The sequence below is a fragment of the Micrasema longulum genome, unplaced genomic scaffold (assembly GCF_059751315.1).
Source record: "Micrasema longulum isolate JH-2025_06_02 unplaced genomic scaffold, ASM5975131v1 h1tg000112l, whole genome shotgun sequence".
In the NCBI taxonomy this organism is placed as follows: domain Eukaryota; kingdom Metazoa; phylum Arthropoda; class Insecta; order Trichoptera; family Brachycentridae; genus Micrasema; species Micrasema longulum.
The window spans coordinates 714,298-733,367 of record NW_028277318.1 but is presented as its reverse complement, the minus strand read 5'-3'; the positions used below and the strand labels follow the sequence as shown (position 1 = coordinate 733,367).

The 19,070-nt window shown below is 30.4% G+C and overlaps 1 protein-coding gene across 1 annotated transcript in view; it reads left to right on the top strand.

The window, feature by feature from the left end:
* Nucleotides 1-19,070, top strand: part of LOC148284541 (uncharacterized) — a 230,953-nt gene that overhangs the window by 62,573 nt on the left and 149,310 nt on the right. Inside the window, exon 2 of the mRNA XM_088238696.1 lies at nucleotides 1,110-1,204. The gene's annotated coding sequence lies outside the window, so the exon portion shown is untranslated. The remainder of the gene's footprint in view (nucleotides 1-1,109; nucleotides 1,205-19,070) is intronic.

Here is a 19,070-nt window from a genome sequence, read left to right as displayed (position 1 = left end):
CATTAGTGTGCACGACTCGCACATTACCCATACGAAAGATATTATGTAAAATAAATGATGTAACAAAATAAAATGATATATTATACTAGCCATCTGCAAACATTGTAAGCTCATCAAATGATGCATAGATTTATAATATGACATATCTATTGGTTTCATATTTATTTATTTATAAGCGTCTGGGCTTTAAAAATAAGGCTGTACTTGTATTACCTTCATATATTATTGTAAAATATTGCCACGGAGATATAAAATATTTTTAAGGAGATAACATAGAAGTTTAGACATTTACAGGGCTTATGACTTGTTATGGGTTTGTTTTGGTGGGCACACACTGAAACTTTCACCATTTTGTCTAAGTTGAATATTTTTTTTTGAACTAACTTCATTTACTCTTTTCTTCTTTCTACCTGTGAAGTATATACATAAATGAGAGTGCAGAAAAAAATTCTGCGCTATCTGTACCTAAAAGAGTGTGGATATTATCCTTGGCTCTTCCCAACCGATTTTTTACTGGGGATGCTAGGCTATCAGTCATTATGGAGGAGGAGGGACGTTCATTTGGGTGTTCACTTTTTCCAGGTGATCGGTGGTCGCATACATGACTCACAAATTCTGATGGATGTAGGTCTGTTCGTACCTGATAACTATCTTCGCCAAAGACAGCATCGATTGTTTTACCTACCGCGATGCAGAACCAACCTGCCAATGGTTATGCCGGTTGGTAGAGCAATCTTGCTACTTAATCACATCGCCTCGGATGTCGACATATTTCACGACAGTGGGCCTTCCCTTGGGAAAGCATTTTCTAACTTTTAATTTTTCTTTTTACATTTTGTTATTTTATTTTAATAACATAACTATCTACTGTAATTTGTGATCTTTTATTGTATTTAGAATGAATTGGGTCTTTTTCTGTAATGTTCTAAATATCTGAATAAATAAATGAAATGAAATGAGCTTTTACTTTCATGATGTTCAAACAATGCCATAATGGTGCATGTTTAACAGTGTAAAAGTGTTCAAAGCCGTATTTATCGTAATTTAAAACATCGGTACATCGAGTAATAGTATTTTATGTATTTTTTTAATTTGGATTTTTTTTTCAGTTCCTGAAAAATCACTGCCATCAAAAGCTCGCAAACTGCCTACTACTATCCCTCCTGTAAAACGGATCTCACAACCAAATCAAAATGATATTCAGGTAAGTCGGGCATATTTTATAAAGAAATAATGTTCTATGGTAGAAACTTATTTCCGCATTATTTTTAAAATTATAAACAAGCAAAAGCCTTATTTTAAAAAGGCAATAGTCACTTAAGCAAATTTTAGCCACTTAGCTTGATGAGGCTTTTTAATAAATTCCATTGGTAATTTTTCCTTTCGAAGCATTTATGGATGTATCAGAAGGAAATGTTACCATTGGAATTTATTAAAAAGACACATAAAACCTCCAAAACACAAAAATCTTATTTTTCCTTTGTCTCGAAACTTCCGAATTGCGATTTCTCAAAATGACGTTTTTGGGTGAGTTAGGAACGGTGATGATGTAAAAGTAAGTAAGTGCTTATAAACAAATATTTACCAACATTCATTGAGTAGGTATATAATTTTATACAATAATTTGTTCACGGCAAAAAATACATGTTTAAATTTATTTCAACAGAGAGGGAAAATATTTTTGAGAAAGGAATATGGAAGTCTAGGCATTTACTGGGCTTATGATTTGTCATTTGTTAGTTATTTTGCCACTTTACACACTGTGTAACATTCACCATTCTGCCCATGTTTGAACATCCACATTTCCTCAACTCTTCCATCTGTTGACTTTCGTAAAGTAAAAGAGCTGAAATTTTTATCACGCGGGTGAGATTCATCCAGCTGAACCAAATCACCTACTAGGCAACGCTTGAAAACAATGTTCCAATTTTTATACTTCTTCTTTTACCAGGTAGTTAATTCAACGATGTTTGAATATGTCCACTCAAACATTGTTGAATTAACTAGCATTTGGACATACTCAAACATTGTTGGACAAAATACTTGCATTAAAAACAGTAAAAACGTGGCGATTCAATATTTTTTCTAATATCTACAATGAACAGTCTTTTTTTCCTTAACTTACATTACAGCCATGCTTATTTTTGTGGTATCGTGCTGAATTGCCCATTGCATATCTAAACAGAGTATCCGTGAAATTAACATTTTTCCTAACAATGGAAGTAGAGAGCCACGAGCAATATTGATGGTGTTAACGTCTTTATGGGTCAAACATGGCAATATTTCTTTGACACGCTTAACTAGGAATATTATTTATCTCCTTGCGTAACTTCAAATCCATTTTGTTGAATTTTGTAACCTAATGTCTGCAAACAATTGAGTACCTAAATGCACTTCTGGAGAAATGCCATTCGAACGATTTGTTAAAAAATGTTTGTTAATACTTTTGAAGTAATAACAATCGCAATTTCTGGCGTGATTACACTTATTTTATTGTTGGTTAAGCTATTCTTGCAATTCACAACCTAAGTTGTAATACCGTGGGGTAGTCACTAAAACTTGGTAACTTCAATATTCTTATTATTGATTTAACCACTTTAACACTTCTTTGTATCCTCCTCCGGGAATGCTACAAATATACAAATGGTGCATTCAAATCTCATTGCACCGTTTGTACTGCATTGGTACACAAATCGCAGCGTATCGTGATCATTTTTGTTACACGAAGATACAAGGATCAGTCTTACGTTTCACGTGCCAGTCCAGGGACTATGGAATATTTAAGTGAACACCTTTATAAATAAATATTTTTTTTAACTATGTCGGGAATCAAATAGGCACAATTGTTGACCACTACACCACGAGGCCGAAAAAAAGGCGGGTTAGACTTTATATGGAAGATATCAATAATAAGGCTTTGACTTAAGTTTAATTGATGATTAATTAATATTTAAATGTTGTTTTCAAATATTAAATGACAGAAAGTAGAAAAAAAAAGTAGTTAAAAACGAAATGATTTTATGATTATTATTAAATTATTGTTCTTTATGTGCACACGGCTCAAAACCCCTAGAGCAAAAAGCTTAGTCACCCAAGTTTTCCTAGTCGAAAATACGATCGTCGCGAGATGCAAAAACACAATTAAAAGTTTTTGCAAGTAGGTCAAATTTAATTTTAAAATAACGAGTAAAAGTGTTAAGCATCCGTTTCAATTTGGCCGTTGATTTTTTGCTCTTTATCCGATATTCGTCGTGCGATCAAAATCTCCACAAAAAGACGAAAAATGGCGCAGAGCCGATGATAGGAAGTGAAACGCACATCGAATGCTACTTGTAAAGCCGGCGATTCACAATAAGCGGGTGTTTTTCTTTTTTCGCCGTTTTTTTCAGATATTCTTAACGTCAGCGCTTGACAAACAGTTAATTATTTCTTAAGATACTAAGCGCGTAAGTTGGTTACTGACTCAGTCGACAGCCGATTGACGGTGCGTACCTCTCGTCCGCTGACGCCATTATAATAGCGGGAATCGACGATTTGTAAGACTTGATAAACCATAACGAAGTCATTCAAATAATCAATCAGAACTTCAACCTAAATTGATTTACAGATTCTAATGATGTACTTGTATTCGTGGTATGTCAGTTGGCATAGAAGTGTTGCTATTATATTTGATGTTTCGGATTAGATTTCCGCTAGAAAAAAATTTATTCGTTCGGTGTTTTTACAGGATTTGGTAAAGCAATTTTATAGACTGGTTGATTATTTATTGAATGATTTCAATTTTAAAATATCACGACAATGCCCTTTGCATCTACTGACTTAAAACTTACCAAAGTATTTTTAATTAATATTAAATTATTTTTGTAAAATATTTTTGGCAATAACTTTGTGGATCATTGTTAAGTTTAAGAGATAAAATATTAAATGACAAAATATAATGTTGAATGATATTTTTTCATAAAGCGAACTGAAACTTTTATTACATAATATTTTTTACCCGATTTGTGCATCAGAAATATATTTTATTCTCCATTAATATAGTTACATAAAATTTTACATATTTTTTTTTATTGCAGTCTACTTTTATATATTATGTTAATCTTAAAACTGTACATTTCCAAAAGAGAGACTAGCTCTTTTGCTTCGAGCGTGGCTTACACTGTAATAGTTATTTAATCATTTAAAGTTATATAATTTCAAATTTTAAAAAAAGTGTTACAAACACAAACATACATTCATATACATACATACATACACACTACACACACATACATGACAACCCAAAAATACTTATATACACACATAAATACTTAGATACACCTATACATGCATGCATACATTGCATACATTGCATACATATACTCATATATAGTTATTTTTTGGATTTGAAGTTATATAATTTCAAATAAAAAAAATCGTTTTACGAATAATAGTTGATGTTATAAATAAATATATACATATACATATATGTACATACATCTTAATACATAAACATACATGTACACACATATATACATACACAAAAACATGCAAACAATACTTTATTCATTAATAACGTAAACATCGAAATATTTTAACTTTTTCTAGACACAAATGCTAATCTTGTCGCCTTACAAACACCGTAGTATATTAATTTTTGCAGCTCTCACGTGTGAACTGCGGCTGAATTTTCGTATTGTCCTAGCGTTATGTCCTGCACAGTCGAGGCTGTGCACGAAGCTGAGGCAAGACAATATTATGTCATAATTATTGCATTGTCCACAAGTAAACGGCCCTTTAAGTAACTCTTTTTTTAAGTACAATTCAATTCACGAAGTAGCCAATAAGAAGGTGCTTAGTACTATTGGCTGCTCTATGCACGATCTTTCATCTTTAGCGAATAAACACCACGACGAGAGATTTCTTGTTCGTCCATAATTTCAAATCACGAAGCGCCGATTGTTTTCCATCGAAACGCTCATGTTAGCTCTAAACTACTTGTTTTTTGAACAGTTATCTGTTATTTTAAAACGTGAAATTAAGAATTGATAAGTATAAATGATGATCCTAAATGACAGTAAATAAACCAAAAAACAATTGCTGGGGAAAAAAAATGTCTTTACTCTTTAAAGACTGTGGTAAATATTCCCTTTGCGCGTGGAGAAGTAACATCGTGTTATCACAAGCAAAAGACGGAATATTCGTTAGCTCAGACATTTGAAATAAAAACATGCAAACACACAAAAACAATAATTTAGCCCTTTTACATGAAAAAATTATTGTCAATTTGCCGCTCATAATTCAAGGGTGCGTTCCGTCCCCCATCACTGTCAAAAACCGACTGAATTTGTTTCACACAACACCGGCTACGGCGGCTTTAGCATAGCGTTTGTGTCTTCTGTGCTCTGCGTTTTATCTTCGTGCTCTCTCTAATACAGATGTATTGCTGTATTTGCGGACATCAGTCTTCGGGTAGCAGGGTTAAATATTTTTTGGATTTGAAATCCAGCATAGTAATACAAATTTCACTTTGCAAATCCGGTGTAAAAATATCCATTTTAAAATTATAAAAATACGACTTCATCATCATATGTCGACTAATGTGATATCACAGCTTCTCAATGTATACAATATCCTTATGTATGCCTATTTTATAGCAAGACACATAAAACACTGCTGAATCAGTTACCAGACCAGACAAAAGTAATGTTTAATTTGTATTTCACTTTCCCCATTCAGCCATAAGGCACAGCGTAAATAACCAAATTATCAAAACATCCAAAATACTGATTTACTGGGGCGGATTTTCAATTGTTGACAGTAAAAAAATAGAATATTGCCTCGATTTTCGACTTGGAAGCAAAGAAACAGTATGGACAACGACTACAAAAGCTGTAGCACCCTCAGGTACCATCAGTAGTGGTTCAGTAGAGTTCAGTTTATACACGAAGCAGTTCAGATCAGCAAAATTCAGTTACCTCCGTTACTCTTGCGCTTCACAACCAAATTAAATATTTTATTCAATATGTATTAAATACATATCGAAGCATAACGTTGTTTTTTTCTGCCATATCTAACTGATGTTGAAGTTAGAATTTCATTAAAATGTAAAGAATTTAAGAAAAAAAGTATTCAATAAATATTTGACTGATAAAATGAAATTCCTAGGACAATATTAATGAGAAAATATTTTCCCCAGTGTCATTTTCTATTTTATTAAATTACGTGTCATAATCAGTGTTTAAAAATATATTAATGAAATGATCTTGACATAAAATTATCAAAATAACAAAGCTTAATATAAAATAAAGAGTAATCGTTGAATAGATAATAGTTTTCAGGGCATTTAATTTTAATTTCATTTCAAGGAAGTTAAATATACTATCCATGTTATATCTTGTTGGACTGTGTGGTTTTGCTTGAATTATGTGATTTGTCGCTATAAAATCAACCACATAATGATTCTTAAATGAGGAATTTAATAATGAAATGAGTAATAATTTAATAATTACATGATGTTTTATTATAATTGTGCATCAAGCAGCAGGAAACATAACATTTAAATGCTTCCTCATTTTTGCATTCTTCAAGCTTATTTGAAATTTTTGATAAAAGCATAAACATTTTGTTTTTTCATATTCTAACCTAGGTTAAAACATATCATTGATAAAGTGTTTATATATCTGATTGAGATTTAGTGAAAAGGGATTGCTTCACTACCCGATTTTTTCAAAACAATATCCCATTATTCTTTAACAGGATACGGTTTGGGACGAAAAATGTAGAAGAACAAAATGCAGATTTTATATGGATAAATAAAAAAATGTTGTTTTTTTATATTATACGTATTTCAAAACAAAAATATAAAAAACAAAATATAAAATTTTTAATAATAAAACATATGACAGATATCCACGGAAACACGAAAAATATAAATCAGCTGTGAAATTTATCTATTTGTGTGATAATAGTGATAAATAATGTTAGAATAAGTATAGATGTAAATATTGTGTTGTAAATAAATATTAGACTATGTTACATAGAACTAAATAAATAAATAAATAATAAATATTAATGCACAATATGGTGGTCCTCAAAAATTGACATTTGAAACCTTCCCGAGGCACCCTATTATTTTATTCTATGATACAAAAAATGACTCAAAAACCCTAGATTAATATTTAAAAGGTCGCTTCCAAGCTTTGAACCTTTAAAATAGTTTAGAGCTTAGTGCTTTTTTATTATTTTATTTTATTTGGAAAACATACAGTCATACATAATTAATATTAAAACAAAGATTGTAAAGACATTTAAATAGCATTAAATTATTTTGATATACACATAAATGTAATTAAATGATTGGTTTAAGTTACTAAAAAATGTTGATACATTACTTTCCATACTATTGCTATTTTATTATATTATAATTCCTTTATTTACAATATAATTTCGGTTATTATTATTCATATGTTTATTAAACATGATCTTCTTTGTAATAGGTCTTACTTATTCATTTGTACGTGTTTTGTTTTGAAAAATAAAGTTTTAGGGCTTTTTTAGGGCACCTATAACTTTAATAAAGTATATAAAAATAAACTGTAATTATCCTCACTTATGTATTTTTTATGATACTCTCTCACTCGCACACACACATATACACCCTCCCACCCACCTTCTCTTACTCACACATACACACATCCTGTTTTGACATACCTAGTAAAAAATGTAGGCTCTAATTGGAATACCACTAAAATGACATTTAATCGTTTATATATGAAGAGTAGCTTATGTATAAATATTTTAATTTTTCATATATTTTCTTGTATTTCAAAAATTAATTTATATATTATGACTTGTACTATATACATGTATATTTTTATCTTTCCGGCTGTTAATTTATATCTGTTATTGATTGTTTTTATAAATGTAAATAAAAATACATAAGTTAGTGTAAATATAATCTCCACCAACAAGATACAGAAAGTGGCTTGGTGGGATTTTAGTTTTTTTTTTTTTTTTTTTTTTTTTTTTTTTTATACGCCTCCACTCGGATTTTAGTTTTAGTAAAAAATATAACATTTTTAAAATTTTTATAAAATTGTTAAAACGTATAATTATATTATTTAAAAAAAAAAAGATTAAAAAAAAATCAAAAAAATACCTAAGCATTATTCTCTCACTGTTGTTTTTAAATATTTGTTGGGTTGTATTCTGCTGTCTTTATAAAATATTTTAAAAGAAAATTTAAAAAAACCAGTGTCAAAAATATTTTGAAAAATCATTTATATTAATGACGTAGTTGAGAAACTACGAAGCATCAGAAAAAAAAACACAAAAATGTCATTCATTTCGACTTTGTTTTCAGTACGTTGCGTACAGCCTTGAACGATCGAATATATTTTATCAATGATGTTAGTGTTCCTCTTTTCGTAAATAGTATTAAAATTTCTCTTCTATACCTAATGCAAAATCTTTATAAAGAAAATTGGACTTTTATTATTCAGCATTCACAAATAATAAACATAAGATAAATAATAATCGGTGTAATCTCTGAAACTTTCTTTCACGAAAGATATATAATTATGTAAACATTAATATTGGTTGAAGAAGCACTTTGGTTATTTTAATAATTCGCTATTCTTGCGCGTGCCTGGAGCGCGTGCCCGTCGAACAGACTTCTTTGATAGCAGTGATGCAATTATTGCTGCTTTAATTTTTAAAAATTAGCATGCGAAATAAATTAGCAAACCAAATGCTTTTTTTAAAAAACAGCAAAGGATTTTTTGGGGTTTTACAAATATTATGCGTAATGTGAAAATCAATGAGAAAACATAAATTTATCATCATCATCATTTCGTTTCCACACCTAATGCTGCATAGGGCACTGCATTGGTACATCAACCGCAGCAAATTTCGATAATTTTAGTTACATGAAGGAATGATGGTCAGCCTTATGCTGCAGGTACCAGTCCAGGGACTATGAAATACTCCTGTGTGAAAATACCCTTTTAAAAAAATATCAACCATATCGGGAATCGAACCCCAGACCTCTTAAATGGTAAGCAAATACACTGAAAATTGCACCACGAAAACAGACATTACCGTACATTAACACTATACGTATTAAAGAAAACAATATGGTATTATACTTTAAAAATATCTGCACTGATGTTTTATCTATGCGTGTGTCGGGTAAATAGGTATACTAAAATTACCAAGTATATTTATTTCCGCGTAGTATTTTAAACAAAAAAATAAATAAATAAAATTTAATGATTAATTTATTTAAATGTACAATAACAGCACAACTGCCAGTTACACTGATTATAAATTATAACAATAGGTAATTTCAAAAACATGTTGATAAAAAACACAATAGATTATTGAGGTCTAACATATAGTCCATACAAACAAAAGTAGACAAAGACGAATAAATCACTAATAGACATTATGATACATAGATTTGAGACTTATGTCTCAAATAATGTGTAATAAACGACACATATATAAATAAATGGTTAGACAGAAAGAGAGGAAGAGTCTAAAACTCTTCATCCGTGCATGGAACAAATCCTCGTCTCTCTGTAGGCTGTTCAACAGTCCAATAATTTTTTTATTCTTTGCCGATATGCTTAATTTCTGAATTCACTTTAATTAAAATATTTTCTAATGCATTTTTTAATTCTTAGAGATTTTTCAGAATTTTTACGAAGTAACGATTCCTTTAAATTTATCTCCTATTTCGAGTTAGTTAAAACATTTTTTGCAGTTTTATTTTCTTCGCTTGTTTTTGGATCACTCAAATCATTTCAGAACTATTTCAAGTATTTCAAAGTAGATTTTTTTTAAACATTTGAGTTTAAAATAAATTTTTTGCAGATATCAAAAAAAAAAAAAGATCAATATTCTAGCATATGAATGCAATCAAAATTCTAAATGTGCGGTGAAAATGTTATAATGTTCTTGATTTTAGCAGCTCGTATTGCTATATATGAGTACTTTGGAAAAGTGGCATGCTAATGCTAATTATGCAATAAATTCTATCCCCATTGTCTGTGTGTATATAATAGACAATATACACACAGCTCATTGTGGCGGTATTAGTTTAGTGTAAAGTGAGAAGTGAGTATGGCCTGTGCACGCTAGTCCGGTGTACCGACATAATAATATTACTATTGTGAATCACTTTTGATAGCCGCCAGGCGCGCATGTTTATATGTATTTATTTAGGGTTGCCAACCCTCCCAAAAAATTTTTGTTTTTCTTTTGGAAAAACTCTCGTGGTATTAAAACTGGCAGAGCGCCTTGTAAACTTTCCGAAATCGATTGCCATTTTTTTACGTTCTTTGCCATAAAACAATATCAGTTTAAAGTTAAAATTGGTCTGGAATTAATTATTAAATTGTTGCATTTGAATTATTAATGCGTATCAGAAATAAAATATTTGATAATATTTATAGAGATATAACAAATTATATTGTTAGCATAGTAAGTTATCAAAATAATTACCAAAAACGGTCAACAGAAATGAAAGCCACGTTAAATCAAAAACACGGGTGAAATACTGTTTAGGAACAACTTACTTAGTGTTTTTTTAGCCTGTGAATTTAGAAGGAAGTTATAAAAACAAATCAATTATTAATTTTTATAAAACCAGCCATGGACCTGTCATAAGCCCTATGAACTCTTTCTCTTTTGCAGCTTCTACCGGAGGTTGGCGACAATTATTCTGAACTCATCACGACTCTAGGCTAGTCTAATCAGCGCTGCTGCATTCGGCACACCGAACCACAGTCTGGGATTTTTGAGCCATGATGCTCTTTTCTGTCCTATAATCCGTTGTCTTCTATCTTTCCTTCCATAATAACTTCGAGAAGGGCATACTTTTCTTTGAGGAATATGTGACCAAAGTATGAGGCTTTTCAACTTTTGACAGTGGTCAGTAACTCTCGTTCTTTGCTCAAAACCGTTAATGCTTAAAACCGCTTCATTGGAGAAACGATTAGTCCATGAGATTCAAAGTATTCTTCTCTCCAACCAAAATTTGAATTCCCGAATTTTGTTCATCGTTAAAACGTTCAGAGTTCAACCCTCCACTTCATACAGCAACACTGGCAAAACATAAGCTTTTATTACTCTCCATATTGTGCTTAGTTCCAAATCTCGGTTGCGCAAGAGTTTTTGCATTTTATAGAAGGTTGATACTGCAATTTCAAGTCTGGTCTTTATTTTAGAATACGGATTCTACTCATCATTTATCCAGCATTCTTAATATTTAAAACGGGAAACCTGTTCTTTCTCACGACTATCTATAGTGCGATGAATGTTGATGCCTTTTCGTTTGCTGGCCACCATAAATTTGGTTTTTAGAGCATTCATTTTGAGTCCAAATTTCTCACCTGTATTAGGTATTTACCCCGTCGACATGTAGCTGTAGAGTGTTTAAATGTACCACTATAAGTTCATAGATTATAATAAAATATTTGCTTATATATTATATAAAGCATATATTATATGCTTTTTATTACTCTAGATTATTTTTCAAATGATTTTCCATTACTAGATCATTTAAATGTGCATCATACTTGTATAAAATTTATAACTAAGCCATTCAATGTTAAGGAAGTATTTAAACTGTTATATGCTTTTTCTTTAAAACGCATTTATTTTATTTTATTTACCTACAGTTTATAACACATTTTTCGAGACATAAGTCCCAACTCCGTGGGACCAATGAATAATCCTGTGTTATATTAGGATGAATAATTAGTTGTCACTACATCACTACAAATATTACAAAAGATTAGAAACAAAAAAATAATTTTAATCAATAAATATATTACACATTAATATGGCAAACTTAAACATTTGGTTTACATCTAATAAAAACGGGAGAAAAAAAAGAGGTCATAGATTCGAAAATTTATCAAGGAGTTACCTACTCAAATCTCTCAATTTAGATAATCTATAATTTTATTATTTCTTAACCTTTGTAGACGAGCACTTGATTCGATTTAACTTCAGAAAAATAAATAAATGGACAAATCAAAGTAATTTGTTGTTTAAACATATATATAGTGGTGAATATTGCCAAGCGCGTAAAACAACCAATGACCGTTTTTTTTTTTTCTTCTTAATTAGGGCCTACTACCAAAACTTGATAACATCAGCCAAAAACAAGTTACATTTATAAACGTAAGAAAAACATAAATAGACAGGAATAACAATATAGATACAAACAAAAGACAAGAAAAATATAAGTACAAGAATAACATCAAAATATCAATTGTAATAATAAACACATATCCAAACCAATAAAAATTTCAACATTAATTGAAATAGGCACTAACAGAAAAACCCACCAAAATCTGATAGTGCCTATTTAACAGAAAATAGAAACTTACAGTAAAATTAGAAGGAAGATAGAACTTAATAACTAGAAAAATTACAACAAAATAATCAAAATATTAACAAACTTAATCTTATATTAATGATAAATTATATCTATTAAAATTAAAATTAAAAATTAAACGTCGGAAGTAATAATGACAAAATATTTTACATAAACCTAAAAATGTAGTTAAATATAAGCCCTGTAAATGTCTCAATTTCTATATTCCCTTCTTAAAAAGGTTTGAAATCTATATATTTATCGAAAATATAAAGTTATTGATCTCATTTTACGTTATTTTTTTTACCATCTTAGTTGGCAACCCTTGCATCTACTGTACCGTTGTAAAGGTCGGAGGTGGCAGAGGTGAACAAAAAGCGGGCGCCGTACCATGTACAATGTACATGTGTGTCTTTGTGTTTAATGTATTAAATACAATACACACATACATGTCTATAAACACGTACATGTTTTTGTAAAATTAGAAGCTTCTTTTTATTAAATATATTGACATATTTAAGAATATTAAATTTACACCTAGTTTTTTAAAGTGATCACGTAAATCAACTAATGACTAGTAACAAGATCCGTTAAAACTCATATTTTTTATTTTATCTGTTTATTTGAAACAAAAATTATACTTCGTCATTATCAACAAAGCCTAATCCGTACCTGGGGGTGCACAAGACACTAGATTGTAAAAGTAGATGCAGTGAATCTCGATCATATGTTACAGGAAGGTAAGGTGATCAGATTAAATAAATTAAATTAAATGATCAGGTGCAGTAGAAAAAATTACACACCACTCACCATTATCATGTAAAATGTTTCTATATGGTGTGTTTTCTAAACTTTTATAAAAAAAAAAATTAAATTTTTTTAAAATTCTTTTCATTGTATTATTTATTTAGTTTTGGTTAGACTGTAAAAAATTCTAGTGACAATAAGTCCGCCATTTAACTATGTATATATATTTTTATATATATTTGGTCGAAAAAAAATAGAAAATTTACTCAAAAAATTTTAAAATAATAAATGGTATAATTAAATATTGTATAACTGTATAATAAATTAATTAGTAGGGAGTCGTGCACTTTATTTTGCATAAAAATGTCTGCCTTAAAACAGTTTGTACCTAGTTAGGCAGACTAGACATAATCCAGAGAAATCTATTACCAAAGTTTGTATTAACATATTACAACAGAGATGAAGATCATTTAAGATAAGGTAATTTAGAAGTCTAGGCATCTACAGGGGTTTTGACCTGTCAATGGCTGGTTTAAGTGGCCACTTTACACACTGTGTAACATTCACCATTCTGCCTATATTTGAACATCTATATTCCTTCAATTCTTTCATCTGTTGATGTTTGTGAAGTCAAAGAGCTGAAACCTTTATTTATGCGGGTGAGATTCATCTAATTGAATTATTTCACCTACATACTAGGCGACGCCTGAAAATGTTATTTTTTCAATTTCTATACTTCTTCGTGGACCAGGTAATTTGTCTACAAAAATTAAGACAAACTAAAAATATTGTTAAGTTTGTATGTTGTAGATATAGAAGTTGTATTTTTTTGTTAATAAACCATGATTATTATTACTATACCTTTTTCATTATTTTTGTATGTATGACATTGTTTATTATGGTTAATACAGATTTATTATCATTATTAAAAATATTTTTACTGGCACCTAAAAGCCAATTCTGGGACGTAAAATATTTTTCTAAAAACACGTTATTTTTAAATAAATATTTTATGTGAATTAATTAATTTTGGTAAAACCTTAACTTAAGAGGGTCCAGTAATTTGTGTAAATTTTTTGTCTCTAGCGTCCGCTGTGTATGAGATAATTTAAACTTTCACTATTAATTATTTTGATAAATACAGTAACATTATAATATGAGTAACGCCAGTTCAAGGTGAAGCGGCACACTTCATGACTCATGACGTAATAATGATCTAGGTAACGAGAGGGAATCTAAATGTCACTTTACAAGATACATTGGCCGGGTCAGGAGAGCTGATGAGGGTACAAAACGAGTGTTACAACCTTTGAAACACATAACATTCATTCTAAATCAAGCGTGAGGAAAACAAGAAAAAAATGATATGTTTTACAATAAGTAAATAACGTATTTTTACAATAAAGGCATTCATTGGGATTACGACCTGTCCAAGGCTGGTTTAATCAATAATTTCTTGATGTATATTTCATAACTACTTTCGATTTCCCCGCTTTTCTAACTGCTGCAAGCTTTTAGAGACTTACTGGATTATTCCTAAAAAACCTTATACACCGCAAGACAAAAAAAAATACGAGTTTACCTGCTACCGCGCCCCTTGACTTTACTGAACCCTTTTTCTAAGAAATCCTTTATCGATACCTCTTTCTTTTGTTTAATAAATTAAGGACACTATGTGTCACCTTTCTACAATATTTACATTTTAAAATGTCTCAACAGTCTTGTTTTACCCGCGTTTGAGTGAACATAACACAACAATCATGGAAAGTGCAAAGCAAATGTCGATTGCGATAAAATCCAAAATAATCACATTGTCGCAAGAAAACATATCTAATTGTGAAATATCTCGTCGAGTTGGGTATTCAGAAGGTGCAGTGAGGTTTTTATTAAAAAAAATCCAAGAAACTGGATCCATAGAACGGAAAAAAGGAAGCGGACGGGGGCGCGTGACATCTGCCCGAGATGATCGCTTAATAAAAAAAATTGTTATGCGCATGTATTACTAATTTAGATGAATGTTAACAGCTAATGTTAACAACTATGTTAACAGCTCCCCAGGGAGTTGAATCCAGTCCTTGTTTACAAACATTTGGACAAACTCAAAATATTTTTGATAAATCCTCCTGGTCCATAAATTTGAAAAAATAACATTTTTAGGCGTTGCCTAGTGTGTAGGTGAAATAATTCAATTAGATGAATCTCACTCGCATAATCAAAGGTTTCAGCTCTTTAACTTCGCAAACGTCAACAGATGAAAGAATCGAAGGAATATAGATGTTCAAATATGGATAAAATCTTGAATATTACACAGTGTGTAAAGTGGCCACTTAAACCAGCCAATGACAGGTCCTAAGCCCTGTAGATGCTCGACTTCTATATTACCTTCTCTTGAATGTTCTTTATCTCTGTTTTAATATGTGAATTTAAAATAAGTTTTATCAAGCCGTTTACGAGTTTTGATGGTGATTATAATGATTTACTATGCTAAAAAAATTATATAAAACCACATTTGCGATGAAGACTTACAGTTTAAATGTAAAAATTAAAAAATGTTTTGAGTGTTAACATACGTTGGGTCCATTTTTTTCTAAATGAAGAGAACACAAAAAATGGTGACCCGTATTTAAAAGCTCCACTTTCCGTATTTTGATTTTTTCGTGATTTAATTTAATGACCTTACACCTCCGTTTATTACTGCTTCCGGGTTTGACTCGAATAAGACCAACGACAGTTTAATAGAACTACGAAGTAAAAAAAAAACAAATATTTTTATATCTTTGATCGAAGTGTCTTGACTTTTTTTACTGATTAGTCATTTTATTCATAAATGTACACTAAAGTATATTAATAATTACAAGAATTTCCAAATAAACAAACCAGCCGCGTGATGCCCGATGGAAAATAGCCTATTTCACACATATCATCTTAATCGGCACGGTTAAATTACAGAAGACTGACATTTACAAGATTCGTTAATACCAATTTAAATTTGATAATGTTTGTATTTTTCGTTTTTTATATAAAACACTTTTGTCAATGACTTTAGTAAAAATGACAATAAAAACGCCTAGGTTAATATATTTAAAAAAAAAAGAAATACAGGCGTTCTTTTAATTCGTCTATTTTAGTGACCATTTATAACGAGTTGTAAATAACTCACTATTAGAAAATGGAAATAGGTAGAGTGGGGTTCGAACCTCGTACCTCTGATCCGTGAGTCCGCAAAAACAGCCACGGGTCCACAACCCAATTAAAATTATACATATAGTTAAACTTCAGAAAAGAGATTTGAATGATAATTTAATCAAAATCAGTATTTCGATTTATCGAGTACTCTCAGGTAAAAATCTTGCAAAAGGAAATTGACTGGATGTAAGTAGGTCTCATGGTGTACTGGTTATTGCGTTTGCCGGGCATTAAATAAGTAAATAATTGTAAAACAATAAATATCGATTCACCGTGTTGTATTTAATCATGCCGTGTAGATTTTTGCCGTGGTGTAAAATGGGCCAATCATGCGATATCACGCAGTGGTCTCGTGGTTTGCACGTGCACAGCGGTCCAGTCTTCTCGAATGTACGGTAGTTTTTAATTTAGATAATTTAAAGAAGCAAATAAAAGATTCGTCATTATTGCATTTCGAAAGCTTAGAAACCTTTTTTTTGTGTTAGTATTTAATGTATACCCGTAAATCCAATTACGAATTGTTTAAATTTAACTTACATATAAAACTTCCATAAGTAAAAAGTGTTCAATTACAGATTTTGTAATGTAATCTTTTTAATCTATTGTGCCACTAAATTTGACAAACTGTTTCAAAATATTTATCTGTTTTTTATATTTATAAATATATCACACACTTTTTTTTTAACAGGCTATGGCAAGTTATTTGCTGTGTTGGACAAGACTTCGTCACTTTCTTCACAAAAAATATTATCTTTTGTTTTATGAACTCACATTTTAAAATAAAATTATTAAAACGTATTTTTATGTGAGTATTTTATTGGGCGATGAAATTTTACAGTAATGTGAAACTGTCAACGTTAACCAACTAGAAAGCCATCTCTCGTACGGCGTTGAGTTTCGGGAACACTATCAGCTCCATTCATCTGAGCGCAGTATGGCTCGGAGCATGATGATGGAGCGATTAGTGATCGCGTACATTGTCTTATGGCAAAGATGTAAGACTTATTATGGGTACCATGAGGGGCCCCAGGCTTGATCCTTGCGTCACACCTGACCCTAGATGGAAGATAGGCTGACTGAGTTGTGAGACAGAAATAAAAATACACTATGCATAGGTATATATTGCTTAAGCCCAAAACACAAAGAATATTTTTCAAATACGTGTGAGCTTTAAAATCCACATTAAACCCAGCTTTCTTACAGCTTTGATGGTCCTTTTTTTAACTATTTATTATCCAATATTGTTTTATATTCAAATATAATGTTAATTCCCGTTACTTTTCTAAAATTACTAACAAAGACTAGTGTCTTTCTTTGATTTCACATATTAATTGTTAGTAAAAATCATTAAATTTAGTAATGATTTTTTATTTCCAATCAAACAAAGATAAAAAAAAACAGTGAACATTTAAAAAGCAATTATTGTACCCCTAACTACAGTCTTGTCAATTTGTGATAAATCAAATACACATGAGTAGTGCATACACTTTGTTGAGCTGATTTAGTGGAGGAATACAGTGCAAATTCAAAATTGTAACCACTATACTTTTCCTGGGTCCCGCTTCGAATGAAAGGAAAAATAAATTCCTCTACTATTTCGCATGTATACACAGTGCATTAAGTTATGCAAGGACACTGCGAAAAAACATTAGTATCTTTGGAGACTTAAGCTTTAAGAAATTGTTAAAGGAGTGTTTTGCAGTAACAGCTCTAGATCTATTTTAGTATATACCGACCTGCTTTTCATTTTGTTAATATTCTTAAGGTTTTCTCAGTATTTTTATTTCATAAAAAATATATTATTTTATTCAAATTCCTTATTATTTTTGTAACTCGCATGCTGTGAACGGTTATAAATGATTACTGACCCAGTCAAAGTTTTGTACGAGTCCATGAGAGTGTTGTAGTAATTTGTTTTTTTTTCCAAAATAAATATAATAATTACGTTGGAGAAAGACTTCCGAGGAAGACGTGGCATGATCAAATGAACCAAAGACTCGAATGAAGAGCATGTATCGTAGGGTCAATGCTACGCCGCGAATGTGCAAAAATATCATTTTGAGATATTGACGTTTAAAGTTTAGAACTCGTGTCATAAATATATTTTTGTTAAATAAATAAATATAACTTGCTTCATATAGTTAAATATCTTAGAATTTATTAAGAAAACCAAATTAAAAAATATTTTAAACAATTGACATTATTGATTTTGGCATGGCAAGATTTGTTTGAAATGCATTATTTGTATTAACATATTACAATAGAGATGAACAACATTTTGGATGAGGTAATATATATGTCTAGGCATCTACAGGGCTTATGTCCAATCATTGGCTGGTTTAAGTGGCCACTTTACACACTGTATAACATTCACCATTCTGCCCATATTTGAACATTTTCAGAATGGTGAATGTTACACAGTGTGTAAAGTGGCCACTTCAACCAGCCAATGACAGGCCATAAGCCTTGTAGATGCCTAGACTTCTATATTACCTTCTCTTAAATGTTCTTCATCTGTGTTTTAATATGTTTATATTAACAGCTCCCCAGAGAGTTGAATCCAGTCCTTGTCTACAAAAATTTTGACAAACTAAAAGTATTGTTGCATTATTTTTAGAATTTTTGTATGTGGCTTTAAACGCCCTTTTTAGATTTTTTTTATTTTGTTTTATTAATATTCAAGTATGTAATTTTTTTTTTTTTTTTAAACAAGGTGTTATACGTAACATCCGGTCAGAGGCAGACAAATTAGGCCAACAATAAAAAT